This window comes from Myotis davidii, unplaced genomic scaffold, assembly GCF_000327345.1.
Source record: "Myotis davidii unplaced genomic scaffold, ASM32734v1 scaffold289, whole genome shotgun sequence".
Taxonomy (NCBI): Eukaryota; Metazoa; Chordata; class Mammalia; order Chiroptera; family Vespertilionidae; genus Myotis; species Myotis davidii.
Window position 1 is genome coordinate 2424088 of NW_006299717.1, and position 14577 is coordinate 2438664.

The window sequence follows — 14577 nt, forward strand, 5'->3', positions numbered from 1 at the left end:
TCTTAGGCTGGTGGCTCTAGGCTGGTGGCTATAGATAGGGGGGGAACTCAGGATGCAGAAGAGACAGGAGGCTGAAGCCCAGTGCCGCCCTGGCAGTGAGGAGGGAGGCAGTTTTTACTCAAGACAAACAAAAAACAAGTGTGCCCTGGGGAGGGAACCACCAGCCCCTTCCCCTCTGCTCCCAGGCCTGTGTGGCTGAGGGAGGAGCAGATTAGCAAACATGGAAGCTGAATTGGAGAGAGGGAGGAAGACTGGGATGTGGAGGGCAAACCCCGCCATAGTCTGGCCTGAGCTGGGAGTCTCAGCTGAGGGTGGTAGGAGGCAGGGGCCTGGGGACCTATGTCTGCTTCCCTCTGAGGGTCCAAGTGCTGGACCCGAGCTGCGCTGCTGCAATGGGACCGGGGAAGCGCTCTCAAACTGGCCAGGTGGCTTCGCTCTTCTTGGGGGCACAGAAGCTATAGCAGCTGAGTACCAGACCAGATGGTCCATTTGGAGCTGGTTCCCTCTTTCCTCCCAGCCTCTCAATCTCCTGGCCCTGTTTGTTGTGCTCCAGGGTGGATCCTGTAAACTTCTTTCCAGCAGGCCAGGGGTGGTGGGCTGCCCCAGAGGCCTAGTTCTAGGCAGAGGGAGTAGCCAAGGGATGGAGGAGTATCCTTCATGAGGATACACCTGCCCTGGCTCATCTCCGCCCATAGCTGCCGGACTTCCAGCAAGGGGCGGGTTGAAGGGATTCCTCTCCCTTAGAAAAACACAACAAACCTCGGGATTATTTAATATGCAGGAGTGGGAATTGACATTATCCTTAAGACAGGTTGTTTGCAACTTACTGGTGGAAGTCAAAATATTTCACCAAAGGTGTCATCAGAAACTACTATCCTATGCTAATTTTTGTGGGAACATGAAGACAGATGTTGAATAATTTGACAAGAGCAACATAGCTTACAGAATTATCACCAAGTCAGGGTTTTTTTCCCTCCTCTGAGGGTGCGGAGAAGGAATTTCAAGAAGTGTGCCTCCCAGCGCCGGAGAAGGAATTTCAGGAAGTGTGCCTCCCAGCGCCGCCTTCTGGGTGTTGATCTAGGTGTGGGCACTCGGGATTTTTCACTAGTTTCCACCCCAGGCCCAGAAACTGCCTGTCCAGATCGGAGTCCCCTGGGAGAAGGCGTCGCATTGGAAAACTCTAAGGGGGTCAGGGCTGAGAGAGAGCTGAGGGCTTTGCAAATGTCCTCAAGAAGGTCCGGGCCTCTGTCCTCCCTTCCTTCTCAGAGGTTCAAGATCTGCATGATGCCTCATTCTACAAATCTGTGCTTCCTGGCTGGTGGGGGCTCCGGAGATGGTGGGGTTGGTTAGAGAGGATTATATTAGCCAGGAAAGCACCCTTGAGGGGGTGGCTGCAGACATACCAAGGGCCTATTTGTAATTGGCCGAGCTTGGCTGTGAGCTGCTGGGGCCGGGTGGCAAAGCCTCATTTAAAGCCTGGTATTAGCTCTGCTTTGCTGGAACATGGAGGGACGGGCGGGGGGCTCCACAGGGAGAATGGAGGGAGCTAATCACAGCAGCCAAGGCCGGCAAATGAATGATGCAGGAAATCAATACCTGGGTGTGGGAGTGGAAATCCGGGCAATGGTAGCAGCCGTGGCTTCTCTGGCTGCCCAGGAGGCAGAGGCGGCCTGGGAGGAACGAGACAGAGGCAGGAGTGTTGGTGCACCCTCCTCTCCACTTCACATCCTCCCCTTACTGCCCCCAGTCTGCCTTCCTTAGCCCTTCCCACTCCAGCCTTGCATCTCCTTGTGGCGGGGCTCAGGGAGCCTAACCCACCAGCAAAGACAGGGGACCTGGAGATGGGATCCTGGGCCTCTCAGTCCTGGAAGAGACATGCCCCACCCCTACCTTGCCTCTGGACACAGTGTGACTAGGCCCCAGGTGCAGGGGTGTGTACCTGAGGACCCTGCCCTGTGCACCTGGCGCTGCCACTCCCTCTGTGGCAGGGTTTTTTTCCCTCCTCTAAGGGTGCGGAGAAGGAATTTCAAGAAGTGTGCCTCCCAGCGCCGGAGAAGGAATTTCAGGAAGTGTGCCTCCCAGCGCCGCCTTCTGGGTGTTGATCTAGGTGTGGGCACTCGGGATTTTTCACTAGTTTCCACCCCAGGCCCAGAAACTGCCTGTCCAGATCGGAGTCCCCTGGGAGAAGGCGTCGCATTGGAAAACTCTAAGGGGGTCAGGGCTGAGAGAGAGCTGAGGGCTTTGCAAATGTCCTCAAGAAGGTCCGGGCCTCTGTCCTCCCTTCCTTCTCAGTTATAGCAACTGCAGGAGGGAGAGGGTCTTGCGTCTCCAAATCCAGGCGCTTTTGTTTGCTTTGCCAGCACTGTCTGTATCCCCCATTGAGGTTGGCCCCTGAGCCTGCTTGAGGGCTCCACCCCCACCCCCAAAAAATTATATTAGCCAGGAAAGCACCCTTGAGGGGGTGGCTGCAGACATACCAAGGGCCTATTTGTAATTGGCCGAGCTTGGCTGTGAGCTGCTGGGGCCGGGTGGCAAAGCCTCATTTAAAGCCTGGTATTAGCTCTGCTTTGCTGGAACATGGAGGGACGGGCGGGGGGCTCCACAGGGAGAATGGAGGGAGCTAATCACAGCAGCCAAGGCCGGCAAATGAATGATGCAGGAAATCAATACCTGGGTGTGGGAGTGGAAATCCGGGCAATGGTAGCAGCCGTGGCTTCTCTGGCTGCCCAGGAGGCAGAGGCGGCCTGGGAGGAACGAGACAGAGGCAGGAGTGTTGGTGCACCCTCCTCTCCACTTCACATCCTCCCCTTACTGCCCCCAGTCTGCCTTCCTTAGCCCTTCCCACTCCAGCCTTGCATCTCCTTGTGGCGGGGCTCAGGGAGCCTAACCCACCAGCAAAGACAGGGGACCTGGAGATGGGATCCTGGGCCTCTCAGTCCTGGAAGAGACATGCCCCACCCCTACCTTGCCTCTGGACACAGTGTGACTAGGCCCCAGGTGCAGGGGTGTGTACCTGAGGACCCTGCCCTGTGCACCTGGCGCTGCCACTCCAGATATGGCCAGCAGGGGGCGGGCTTGGCCGCCACATTGCTTATTGCTTTTCCTAGACTCTCTTGGCCTCAAGACTCCAGAGGGATGAGACTTACTCTAATTCCTTAGCCTGGGGCCCAAGGGGACTCCCTAAGCCTCTGTAGCTCCATGCCTCCCTCCAGCTCTCATGTTTCCCCTCCCAGTGCCCCAGGGCATTTACCTGTGGCCAAAGCCACACTTCTTACCCCCTAGGCCAGAGGAGAGCCCCATGGGGGGAGGCTCCGTGTGCAGAGCAGGGGCTCCTGCCCTGGCAGTGCTGCCTCTTTGTGCACCTGGTGTGTGGCCCCTCTCCTGCATCTTCCTCCCCATCATCAGGAGACCCTGCTTTGCAGACATGCCTCTGCTGATGGCAGGTACTAGCGACTAGGGGGTCCCTATTGCCTTTAAATGCTGATACAGTGGCAAGAGCAATGCCTACCTCAAAGAATTGAATCCTTTTTGTTTTTTTAAACCATGAAATCTTCCTTTCCCCAGGCTTACGAGTAACACGTGCTCTTTGCAAAAACAATCAGAAAATACATAAAAATATAAGGAAGAAGGTAAAACTCACTCGACATCCTGCCATGCCTTCAGTGATGGCTCTTTCAGGCACCTTTTTGTGCAAAGAGGAACGAACCTTCCAGGGAGGATCATTGGTTGTGACAACAATCCTGGGCTGGTGTGCAAGTGCCACGTGCCTTATAAGCATTTTCATTCTCTCTCCATTGATTCCCATAATATTCTGAGAGGTCAACATAGCAGGTCCTGTTGCCCCCATTTAACAGATGAGGAAACCGAGGTTCCCAACAGAGTTTAAGTGACCTGCTAAAGGTCGCACAGCTGGTGAGAAGTGGCTCGGAAATCGATCCCAGTGGATCTTCTGAGTTGGGGGCAGGAAAGCAGAATGGTGGGGCCCTCACCACCCATTGACTCTCTAATTAGTACCTGCCTTGAGCCTACCCTGTTCTGGGAATTGACAGGGCTGCTGAGATGAATGAGATGGAGGTTCTGCCCTCAAGGAGAAGGGGAGGGGACTCACATACAAGATGGTGGCTCCTGGGAGATCTTGATAAATGCCATGAGGCAAGTGCAGATAAAGGGCTGCGGGCATTCGAAGGGGGAGGAAATGACTTCCAAGGCCCAGTGGAGGAGGGGGCACTTGAAGTGGCCTTGACACAAGGAAGAAAGGACTGAGAAGGGCATCCCAGGAGGAGGCAGAGGCACGGAGGATAAAGAGCCTGGGTGTGTGGGGAGCAGTGCCACTGCTGGGCTGGAGGGAAGGTTGAAAGGGAACTGGGCAGTCAGAGGTGGAACAGTAAAGGCGCAGTAATAACAATCGCTAATGTTTACTGCCTGGCTGGGGTCAGGAATGTGCATTGTCTCCCTTCATCCTCCTCGGCCCTGAGAGAGTCCTTCATAGCCCATTTTATCGACTAGAAAACTGAGGCCCAGAAGGACGAAGCTCCTTGTCCAAGTGGCAGAGTTGGGCTCAGACCCAGAACTGCTGATGGCAAAGCTGGTGTCTGGCAGAGTAGGCTGGAATCGTGGGCTGGGAGAAGCTGTGGGGAGGGCCTTGAGAGAGAAATGGGTCGATGTGGGCTGTATTTCAGGCTGGGTAGCCCTGCCGCGGTGTGTTTGAGGACGCCAGGGTCAGGGGGGAGGGAGACTGGTCAGGAGGTCCAGGGAAGTGGAGTGAGAACTTGACCCAGGTGGTGGCTGTGAGAATGGACAGGAGAGCCTGGGTACAAGAGCTGCAGTCATTCCACAAACATACGAGTGAAGGTTCTGTTTGGAGCTCTTGAGATATTTGGAGAAAAACAAGCTCTTGCTCTCCTAGACTTTACATTCACACGGAGGGAGACAGGTAGTAAACAGGTCAATGAATAAGTATGTAATGTTCCTATGGCGATGAGCCCTGTGAAAAAAAGAAAAGCACCCAAGGGGACCAGGAATGGTGGACTGTGGTTCAAGTTCATATACAGTGGTGGTGGTGGTGGGGGCTCCTTGAGTAGGTGCCACCAGGACAGAGCCTGGAAGATGCCTGGGGAAGAGGGAGAAAGCCTGGTGGATATCTGCTGGAAGTGCATTCTGGGCAATCAGTGCAAAGGCCCGGGGGCAGAAGCACGAGTGGCTTGTTTAGCCACAAGGAGGGGTCGGTATGGCTAGAGCAGAGTGAGCCATGGGGAGGGGAATAGGATGTGAGGGAGAGTTAGTGGGGCCTGATTGTTGAAGGCTATGTAAGGCTATGTAAGGACTCGGGCTTTTATTCTGAGTGAGTTGAGGAGCCGTGGGAGGGTTTTGAGCAGAGGAGGGACATGAACTGACACCCTTTTAATAGAATCCCTCCGGCTGCCATGTAGAGAATAGACTGTAGGGGGTTAGGTGTGGGGGAAGGAAGCCAGTTAGAGACTCTTGCAAAAGACGAGGAATGAGACTGTACAATTGTTAGGTCCTAAACGGGCGTCAGGGAGAGCTCAGGCAAGGGGTGGGAGCGGAAATGCCCTGAAGCTTGGCTTTCAGAAACCCAGGTCTGAACCCCAGCTCTGCCTGCATCAGCTGAGAGCCCGAGGCCCATCTGCTTTCTGAGGCATGCCCTCTCCACTGGTCAGATGGAGCGCATCGTACCCACCACGTGGGTTTGGGATGAGCGTCCCATGAGACGTACCTGTGGAGCCCTGAGCTGGCCCTGAGCAAGGCCTCAGTCAGCAGTTTTACTTCCCTGACAATTCCAGTGCAGTCTCATGGGGTTCTGGTGTGGGATGTTGATGGCCGGTGGACATGAGTGTTGGTCATGAGTGTGCTGAAACCATGAAGTGAAATAAAATGGCCAGGAAAGAGAGAGTGGAGTGAGAGGGGAGTGGGGCTGAGCCCAGCACCCTGAGGTGAGAGGAGAGAGAGGAGACAGAGCAGGGAGGTAGGAGGGGACCTAGGGCACAGGGACTGGAAAGCCAGGAGAGGGGACAGAGCCTGAGGGAGGAAGGGCCATCTGGGGACTGGAGATTGGCAGGGAGGCAGCGGGGTGCCCTGGGGTCTGCAGATCCAGGTCAGTGTGCCTGGGCCGGGGCAAGAGTCTGCATTTCTAACGAACGCGGGGGTGATGCCAGTGCTGCGGGCCCATGGAGCAACCTTTGAATGGCAAGGGCATGCAGGCAGAGGGGCTGGACACAAATGGGCAGACTTGGGCTGGAGGGCCAGATGGGCAGCTGGCTGCCTCTGAGGGACCCTGGAACAATCGTCTCCCCTCACTGAGTCTCGGTTTCCCTGTCTGGAAGACTGGCTCAGTCACCCCCACCTTTGGAGTCAGAAGTCCAAGTGACAGCACTTGGTAAACTCTCAGGCAAGCCGTGGGGACTCTGTTTCACGAGAGCAGAGCGGTGGCAGGCAGATGGCAGGGAGCTCCGGGCGTGGGTGGCATGTGGAAGCTGGAGGTGCGGGCTGCGCTTTTGAGCTTTTGAGATATGTGGCAGGCCAGGGAGGGTGCGGGCAGCTTCCAGCCACGCGGGCCTAGGTCCTAGCCGAGGCCTGTGGGAAGCTGGGGCTGCAGGGGTAAGTGACCGCAGAGGTTGGTGACGGGGCCGACTGCGGAGATCCCACCTCAGGTTGCTTTCTAGTCCCAGACACTCTGCCGAGGTACACTGATTGCCTGGAGACGGGAAGCTGTGTAGAGAAGTGCTTCTCCACCCGGTGGCCCGTCAGAACCACCTGGGGAGCCTTTGCAACAGCAGATGCCTGGCCACACGTGCAGGTGGGACCTCCCGGATCAGAAGCTCTGCAGGTGGCATCGAGGCAGCTGCGTGGCGAGAGCTCTCCAGTTGGCTCCCAGGCGCAGCTGGCGGAGACGGTGCATCGGAATGAGTCAGGCCCAAACAGATGTTGTCTTCCCCGGAGCTTTCGGAGGGCATTTCTGGGTTTTCCAGGTCACTGCCCAAGCTTGGTTTCCATCAGGCTCCTGTGGGCCCTGGGGCCTTTCATACACACACGCACACTGGTTATTCTTAAATGATGGACGGAGACTTCCTGTGTTAGCAGTGCTAACCGAAGGTCGAGGTCAGGAGCTTGGGAGACGGGCCCCTGCTTCTCGCCAGGGCATTCCCCTTCCCGAATCGGGAGGGGCTGCCAGAATCCGCCCGGAGGTGCTGCCCCATTGATTTGCACGAGGTAAATTGTTACCTCTCCGAAATGTGGCCCTTTTGTGTACTCTCTCCTCCATTAGGTTTAGCCGGACCCCATTGAAGCAATTCAGTGTCAACCAAGCACATCATCATGGGCGCCTGCTAAGTGTCCGGGAGGGTGGCGGGAGCTGAGGCTGCAGGGGCCAGGGCACCCGCGCCCCAGGAGCGGGCAGGGGGGCAGGGGGACGCAGCTTTTTCCAAGGCCCTCATTTCTTAGGTGGAGAAGCTTGAGTGACTTGCCAAAGGCCCTGCAGTTGGCAGGTAGCGGAGTCAGGATTTGAATTCAAGCTGGCCTAATGGCGAGTCCAGGGCCTGCCGGTTGCTCTGAGGGGGGCTCCATGGCACTATTGGCCCTTCCTGTTGCCTGGGCTGTGCTGTGGGGTTGGGAATCTCTGTTGGGGTCTGTTCCTAGAAACCAGGTCTCACAAGAGAGGCTCCAGCAAATGGAAGTTTAGTGGCAGACTGTCCAGGGCTGCGTGGAGGCTTCCTGGTCGGTAGAAAGCCAGGCTCCTTTCCGCTTGTCACTCTGCTCTGCTTACGGAGGCGGTTCTCAAACTTTGCTTCAAACGGGGGAGTGTGTAAAACTCCCAAAGCCTAGGGCAGTGATGGCGAACCTTTTGAGCTCGGCATATCAGCATTTTGAAAAACCCTAACTTAACTCTGGTGCCGTGTCACATAGAGAAATTTTTTGATATTTGCAACCATAGTAGAACAAAGACTTATATATATATTTTTAAAATATATTCTATTGATTTTTTACAGAGAGGAAGGGGGAAAGATAGAAACATCAATGAGAACCTGGGACCCTTCAGTCCGCAGGCCGACGCTCTATCCACTGAGCCAAACCGGTTTCAGCAAGACTTATATTTTTGATATTTATTTTATATATTTAAAAGCCACTTAACAAAGAAAAATCAACCAAAAAAATGAGTTCGCGTGCCACCTCTGACACGCGTGTCACAGGTTCGCCATCACTGGCCTAGGCCATACCTCACCAATGAAATCAGAATATCTCGGGGAGGTAAACAGGCATTAGCATTTTTTTTCAAAGACCCCAAGGTGGTTCTCACATGCAGCAAGGTTTGGGAACCCTTGCCTTAAAGCATTTTGCCACAAAGCCACCAAAGGGCTGCCCTGCTCAGTCATCATGGTACATTCCAGCCCTGGCCGGTGTGCTCAGTGGTTCGAGCGTCAGCCGTGCACCAAAGGGTTGAAGGTTTGAAGGTTTGATTCCCGGTCAAGGGCACATACCTGCGTTGTAGGTTTGATTCCTGGCCCTGATAGGGGTGTATGTTGGAGGCAACCAATCGATGTGTCTTTCTTACATCGATGCTTTATTCTATCTCCCTCTCTTCCCCTCCTTTCCTCACTTCCACTCTCTTTAAAAATCAATGGAAAAAATATCTTCGGGTGAGGATTACAAAATAAAAAAAAAGACACATTGCAGGTAGGAAAAAGAAAAGGTACAGGCCTACCAGCTGAGTCTGTTTCCTTTCAAAAGCTTTTCCAGAAACCCCTCCCCATCACTGCTGCGTGTAGCTCATGGGCCATTCTTAGCTGCAAGGGAGGCTAAGAAATGCCTTTCGGATGGGCACATTCTCACCTAAGAGATTATCAGGGTTTAGTTAGAACGAAGAGGAGGATGGATATTGGGTAGATAATGTCCAGTCTTTACCACAAATCCCCACCTCAGGGCCAGCTGGTGCTTCTTGAAATGAGAGAGGATTTAGATGGCTGTGAACACCACTCTCCCCCCCTCTCCCGCCCCCGGCCAGCCTAGCTCAGGTGGTGGGGGGGGGTGGTTTGCTGGCGTGACAGTTTCACCTTAAAAGCCTTCAAACTCCTCTTCATCATCTGATATTAAAAGTTCATCAACGACATCTTGGTGCCATGATAGGGATGATAGGGGTTTGACTGGTCGACATTTTCTATGCTGTACTGTACAATGGGGCAGTATTGTGGTTGGCTGTTGGCTGTATACAAAGCCTGATTTGATTGGCCCCTGCTCCCTGTTCGCCCGCCCTGTCACTATACCAGTCTGGTCCACCCTTGCATCAGCATCTCCCTGGGACCTCACTAGTGCGCAAGTGCGAGCTCTTCAACATTCTAACAGGCACCATGATAGCGCAAAATCACGAATCTTCAATGCATATGTAAAGAAATATACGGTAACCCGAATTTACCACACTCGCAAAATCGCACACAGCCAACCATACATCCAGTATGGTATCGCGATTCGCGATTTTACGCTATCATACTGGGTGTATGGTTGGCTGTGAGCAATTTTGCGAGTGTGGTAAAATCGCATAACAGCAAAATCGCACAACAGCCGAGCATACACCCAGCAGCGCTGCTGATGCCTGAACGGTATGTGGAATGAAGTGGGCATGCCCAGAAGGAATTTATAGAGAACTGAGACCTAACGCACGGGAGAGCCTCGCTGGGGTCATCAACACGTTCCTGTGCGGGTCCCAGGTCCCTGTCTGCCTGTGCTCCCCTTCCCTCCGCCCCACCCCGCGCACCACTCACAGCTCGAGAGGTGGTTGATTTCCGCTGGTTGGTACCTGTCCCCTCTGGCAATGGCTCCTTTCAGCCCCAGCCACGGGAGAGCTCTGTGGACCCCCCTGATTTGGGGGAACAAAAACTGAGGGGCTACGCCAGAAGCCATGGGCCAGAAAGTACTGCAGAGGTGATGTGGCTCGTCTTTCTGTTCTCAACGCCTGTGGTCCTTTGTTGTTGGGAAGTTCTCCTCGTTGTCTTACCGTAATTCAACTCGCTGTGACATAGTCTCTTCGCAGAAGGATTCAGGAGCGGAGGCCTCTCCGCTGACCTTGAGTATCTCCTTGGCCCTTGGCCCTGAGACTTTTCCGACGTGATTCTTAAGTAACTCGTAATGAGGTGCTTCTTCCCGTATCTGAGAGGGGCGTCGGGAAGGCAGAGGTGGGGAGGGTGCTGGTGGCCTCATCTCCCTGGGTTTGGTTCTGGTGTTCTGCTGGAATGGCGACCTTGGGGAGGTCAGTTTACCTTCCAGCAAAATCCGTAAGCCCACGGCAAGGTGCAGTTCTGTGCTGTGGCGAGGTCTGGCTTTACTCTCCTTTCTGGAATATGCCACAGGGTAGACATAGAGAAGGTCATGAGGCGGGGCCCGAGGGTGTGGCAAGGAGAGAGCTCAGCCACCAGTCAGTGGCCTCAAGGGGCCCAGAGGCAGATCATTGAGATTCAGTGCAGCAGGAGACTAGACCAGAGATGGTAAGTGGCTTGTTGAGGTCACACAGCAGTGAGGTACCGAAGCTGAAATGAAAAGCCATGCCACGGGACTCCCCATCTGGATCTTTCCCATTCTCCTAGGTAACCTTGTAGGCTCGGAGGAGCCGGGGCATGTCTACCTGGTGTTTATAAGCTCATTTTAGGCTGTAAATCTACAATCTTCCTCCCACCCCTGCAAACCCCATTTCTTATCCCCAGGCTTCACTGCAATCCAAGGAGTCTTGCTCTGGGTCCAGGACTCCTGGTCAGATGTGAGAAGCCCTTTGTGAAATGTCGGGAGGCCCTGGGAGGCCCCCGTGTGGGGGGAGGAGGCAGCCAGCGTGGCTCCGTGACCTGGAGGCTGCTGCTAGTCTCTGTCGCACAGCCTGTGGTCCGCTTTAGGGCACCAGCCCATTCGACCGCAGGAACCCAGGCCTGTTTTGGGAAGGCTGCTCTGGGCATTCCCCGCAGCCCTCAAGCCCTTCCCCCGTGGCTCAGGCTGGTTGGTCAGATGAGTTGGATCTTGAGGATTGGAATTCAGGTGAGGAGGTTCCCAGAGAAGTGATAGGTGGAGGTAGAGGAGGGTGCTAGGGTATTTGGTGTGTGTGTGTGTGTGTGTGTGTGTGTGTGTGACACAAAACAAGGGACCACGTGAGAGACTTAACAGGGGCACCATGACGATCAGAATTGGCTGGGACTTGAGGTGGCAGTTCGCGTTCCCCAGAAGCAGACCCTGAGATAAGGAGCCAAGTACAGGTAGTTTATTTGGGAGGTGAGTGCAGGAAGCTCAGGTAGGGGAATGAAGACCTGAGAAAGGAAAGCAAAGGCAACCAAGAAAAGGTGCATTGTCAAGCGAGTCACCACCACATGTCTCACTAGGGACCTTGGGGACACTGCGTAATACACACTTCAGAGTCTGCCCGTCATGGTGAGGGACCTGGGGCAGGTGTACACCAACTCCCATCTGTCATTGGTTGCAGGCTGCTCCTGGGGGTGTTAATTCCTGGGGGTTTTAATTCCTGGGGTGTTAATTCCTGGGGGTGTTAATTCCTGGGGTGTTAATTCCTGGCACTCGCTGGGCAGCAGGCTGCACTCAAGGCAGTGTGACTGGCCTCAGGTGCTGGTGCTGTGCATGGCCGTGGTCAGGGGAGCGGGGCTCCTGCAGTGTGGACTACATCCTGCCTAGCCTTCTGTTTTGCCTCTTCAGAACCAGCCAGTTTTGCTGAGCTCTTTGTTCGTAGGTCTTGTCTTCTGGGCTGCACGCGGAAGCCCTGATTGCGGGCGGAAAACCAGACCTCTGAGCTCCTCGTGTACTTCCTGGGATTCTGTGGCTAGACCTCCAGCCCGTCAATTTCCCCAGTACCCTCCTGGTAGAACCCAGGCTCTCCTTGAAGGATTGAGGGGCCTCACACCTGGGGAGGGCAGGGCTGGGGGTCACTGAGGACAAACCCAGTCTCCAGGGCCCTTTGGGCATTGCCATGGGGCATGATCATTAGCTTCCCACCAGCTCAATTCAAAATGAAGAGAGAGGAGGGGACCATTTCTGACACTGGATGGCTGCCCTTTCCCCGCAGGCAGGACCCTGTGTGGGTAATTAGGCCGATTGCATTCTGTCTACTTCCCTCTGCAGGAAGGAGCCTCCGTGGGTAATGACCTGGCTAGTCTGCACCCTGAGTACCCCTGGGCCTTAGCGTCCAGATCAGAGCGGCGCCTCCATCCTGTTGTGAATTTCTCTCAGCCTCTCCACGCCCACCTGGGACCTGAGATTAATTAAGTAATTAACCACATTTTTCTGGAGCCCTCTCTGTGTGCCCACACTGTTCTGGGTGCCGAGGATGCAGCAGAGAACGAGGCAGAGGGATGATGGAGAGTCACAGGTTTATAAAGTGACAAAGCCAGGAGAGATTTGGGGGCAAATCTCCTCATTTGTCAGAAGAGAAACCTGAGGCTGAGGAGGGCCCGAGAAGTCCTCGGCCTGCACAGCCAATAGGCAGCCCGGCTGGGAGCTACGAAAGGTCAGAGGTATGGGGCTCAGAGGTCACCTGGCCCTAAATGCTCAGCAGTGGTTCTCAACCTGTGGGTCGCGACCCCTTTGGGGGTCGAACGACCCTTTCACAGGGGTCACCTAAGACCATCGGAAAACACATATATAATTACATATTGTTTTTGTGATTAATCACTATGCTTTAATTATGTTCAATTTGTAACAATGAAATTGGGGGTCACCACAACATGAGGAACTGTACTAAAGGGTCGCGGCATTGGGAAGGTTGAGAACCACTGGTTTAGAGGCAGAAACCAGTAACCAGAGGCGAAGGGTCACACCAAGCTAGTGGTACTGCTCTGCCTGCCAGTAGACAAACCCTCTCTCCCACATCTATCTCCCACGGCAGATCTGGGTTCTAATTTACAGAGGGGAGTGTGTGTGTGTGTATGTATGTATGTATGTGTTTGCGTGTATGCATGTATGTGTGCATGCATGTAGAATCAGCTGCATTAGGTAAACTGCCCTCTCTGGGTACCTCCACAGGAGCTGAAATACATTCCCGTGTTCTCTCTACCTTGCGTGTGCACTTTATCTCTATGTTTGTGCACATGTAAGTATACATGGGCATGCATGTGCTGAAGGTGTGTATATGCATGCTGATGTTACACACAAGAGCATGGAGATATGTTCAGGGGGCCATGCTTGACTGTGGGGGATGTCAGATCTCTTTGGGGGCCTCTCTGGGCCCACCTTTCCCCCATTGCTTCTCCTGGACTCCCTTGCCTTGGTTCCCAGGAAGTGGGAGGGAACAGGCCTTCAGCTGGTGTTGATGTCCAGCCTGGGTTATGGCTGCCTCATCCTTTCCAAGAGTCCTGGCGTGGGGGCAGGGACAGGCCAAGGCTGGCCTGGAGCTCCGGGCTAATTTTCCCGGCCTCCATCGATCCAGCAGCTTCTCCCGAGTCTATTAGCAGCCGGCGAGTGAAAATATCCCCCATCGTGAGCCCTGACCTGAGACAGGGAGGAATCCATAGCAATTTGTTCAAACAGAGGAAAGCGGTTCCCTCTGATTTGTATTCCAATTTATTCCAGGCAGGAAGGGGGTCAGGGTGGGGAGGGGGCAAACCCTGGCACTCGGGAGCGGGGCCCAGGCCCGGCCCTCAGCCCCGATGCCAGCCAGGGTGGCAGCTGGTGCTCCCCATGGTTCCTGGGGGAGAGGGGCCCCAGCAGGGGGGCGGGAAGAGAGGCCCGCCAGCCTTCCCAGCAGGCCCTGCTTGGCTGGAGAGATCAGTTGTGGATTTGGTTTTCACAAAATACAAAGCCGCCCACTTGGAGCCTCTCTCCCAGGCACTGGGGACTGTGCCAGGCATGCGCTCACCCGCTGCGCCTGTGCCAGGGTGGGGGCTGGGCTGGGCGCAGGGCCCCAGCGGCCCCAGCTGGGCTGAGTGGCAGGGGGCCTATTCTTCTCCTGGAGCCCCCAACCCCCAGCCAGCCTTTCAGGAACAGAGTTGCTCAGGCTCAGAGGAGACCTGCATCCTGGAAAAACTCCTGTGTGGGCAGGAGCCCCTCACCCAGAGCCCCTCACCATGGGAGCCCCAAGCACATCTCCATGACGCAGTGCGCATGCTTTGTGCCTGGTCCGAGCAAATCGGGGCTCCCTGGTGTCCTAATCAGGAAGTCTCATTTGAGCTGACCTTTACTAAGTACCTACTGTGCGCTGGGCGCTGGGCCAGTGCTGCCAAGTACCTTGCCCTTGCAGAGTCCAGTCTTCCTCGTGTGCCTCAGTTTCTTCACTGAAGCTCCCACCACCCCCTGCATACCTCTGTCACCTCCCTCACCATCTCTGCTGTCTTGTCCTTCCTCCTAAGAATCTGTTCTCCCTCCCAGCGTGGGTGGCCCTGATGAGGGTCTCAGGTCTGATGGCCCCGCAGCCCCCTTTTTCCAGAGGGACCCTCTACGCAGGCTAACTCTTTTTCTTCAGGGTCACTTCCTTTCGCCCCACCTCACCCTCCCTTCCCCACCAGGGTCCAGGCCTTTGCAGAGGTGGTGCCATGGCAACCACAGAGGAGGATTCTGGAAAGGGTCCTCCAAGTGGTCCCACAGCCC

At 55.1% G+C, this 14577-nt stretch overlaps 1 protein-coding gene across 1 annotated transcript in view; it reads left to right on the forward strand.

Annotated features, from left to right (window-relative positions):
- MDGA1 (MAM domain containing glycosylphosphatidylinositol anchor 1) overlaps window positions 1-14577 on the forward strand; it is a 53689-nt gene that overhangs the window by 2644 nt on the left and 36468 nt on the right. The window lies entirely within an intron of this gene.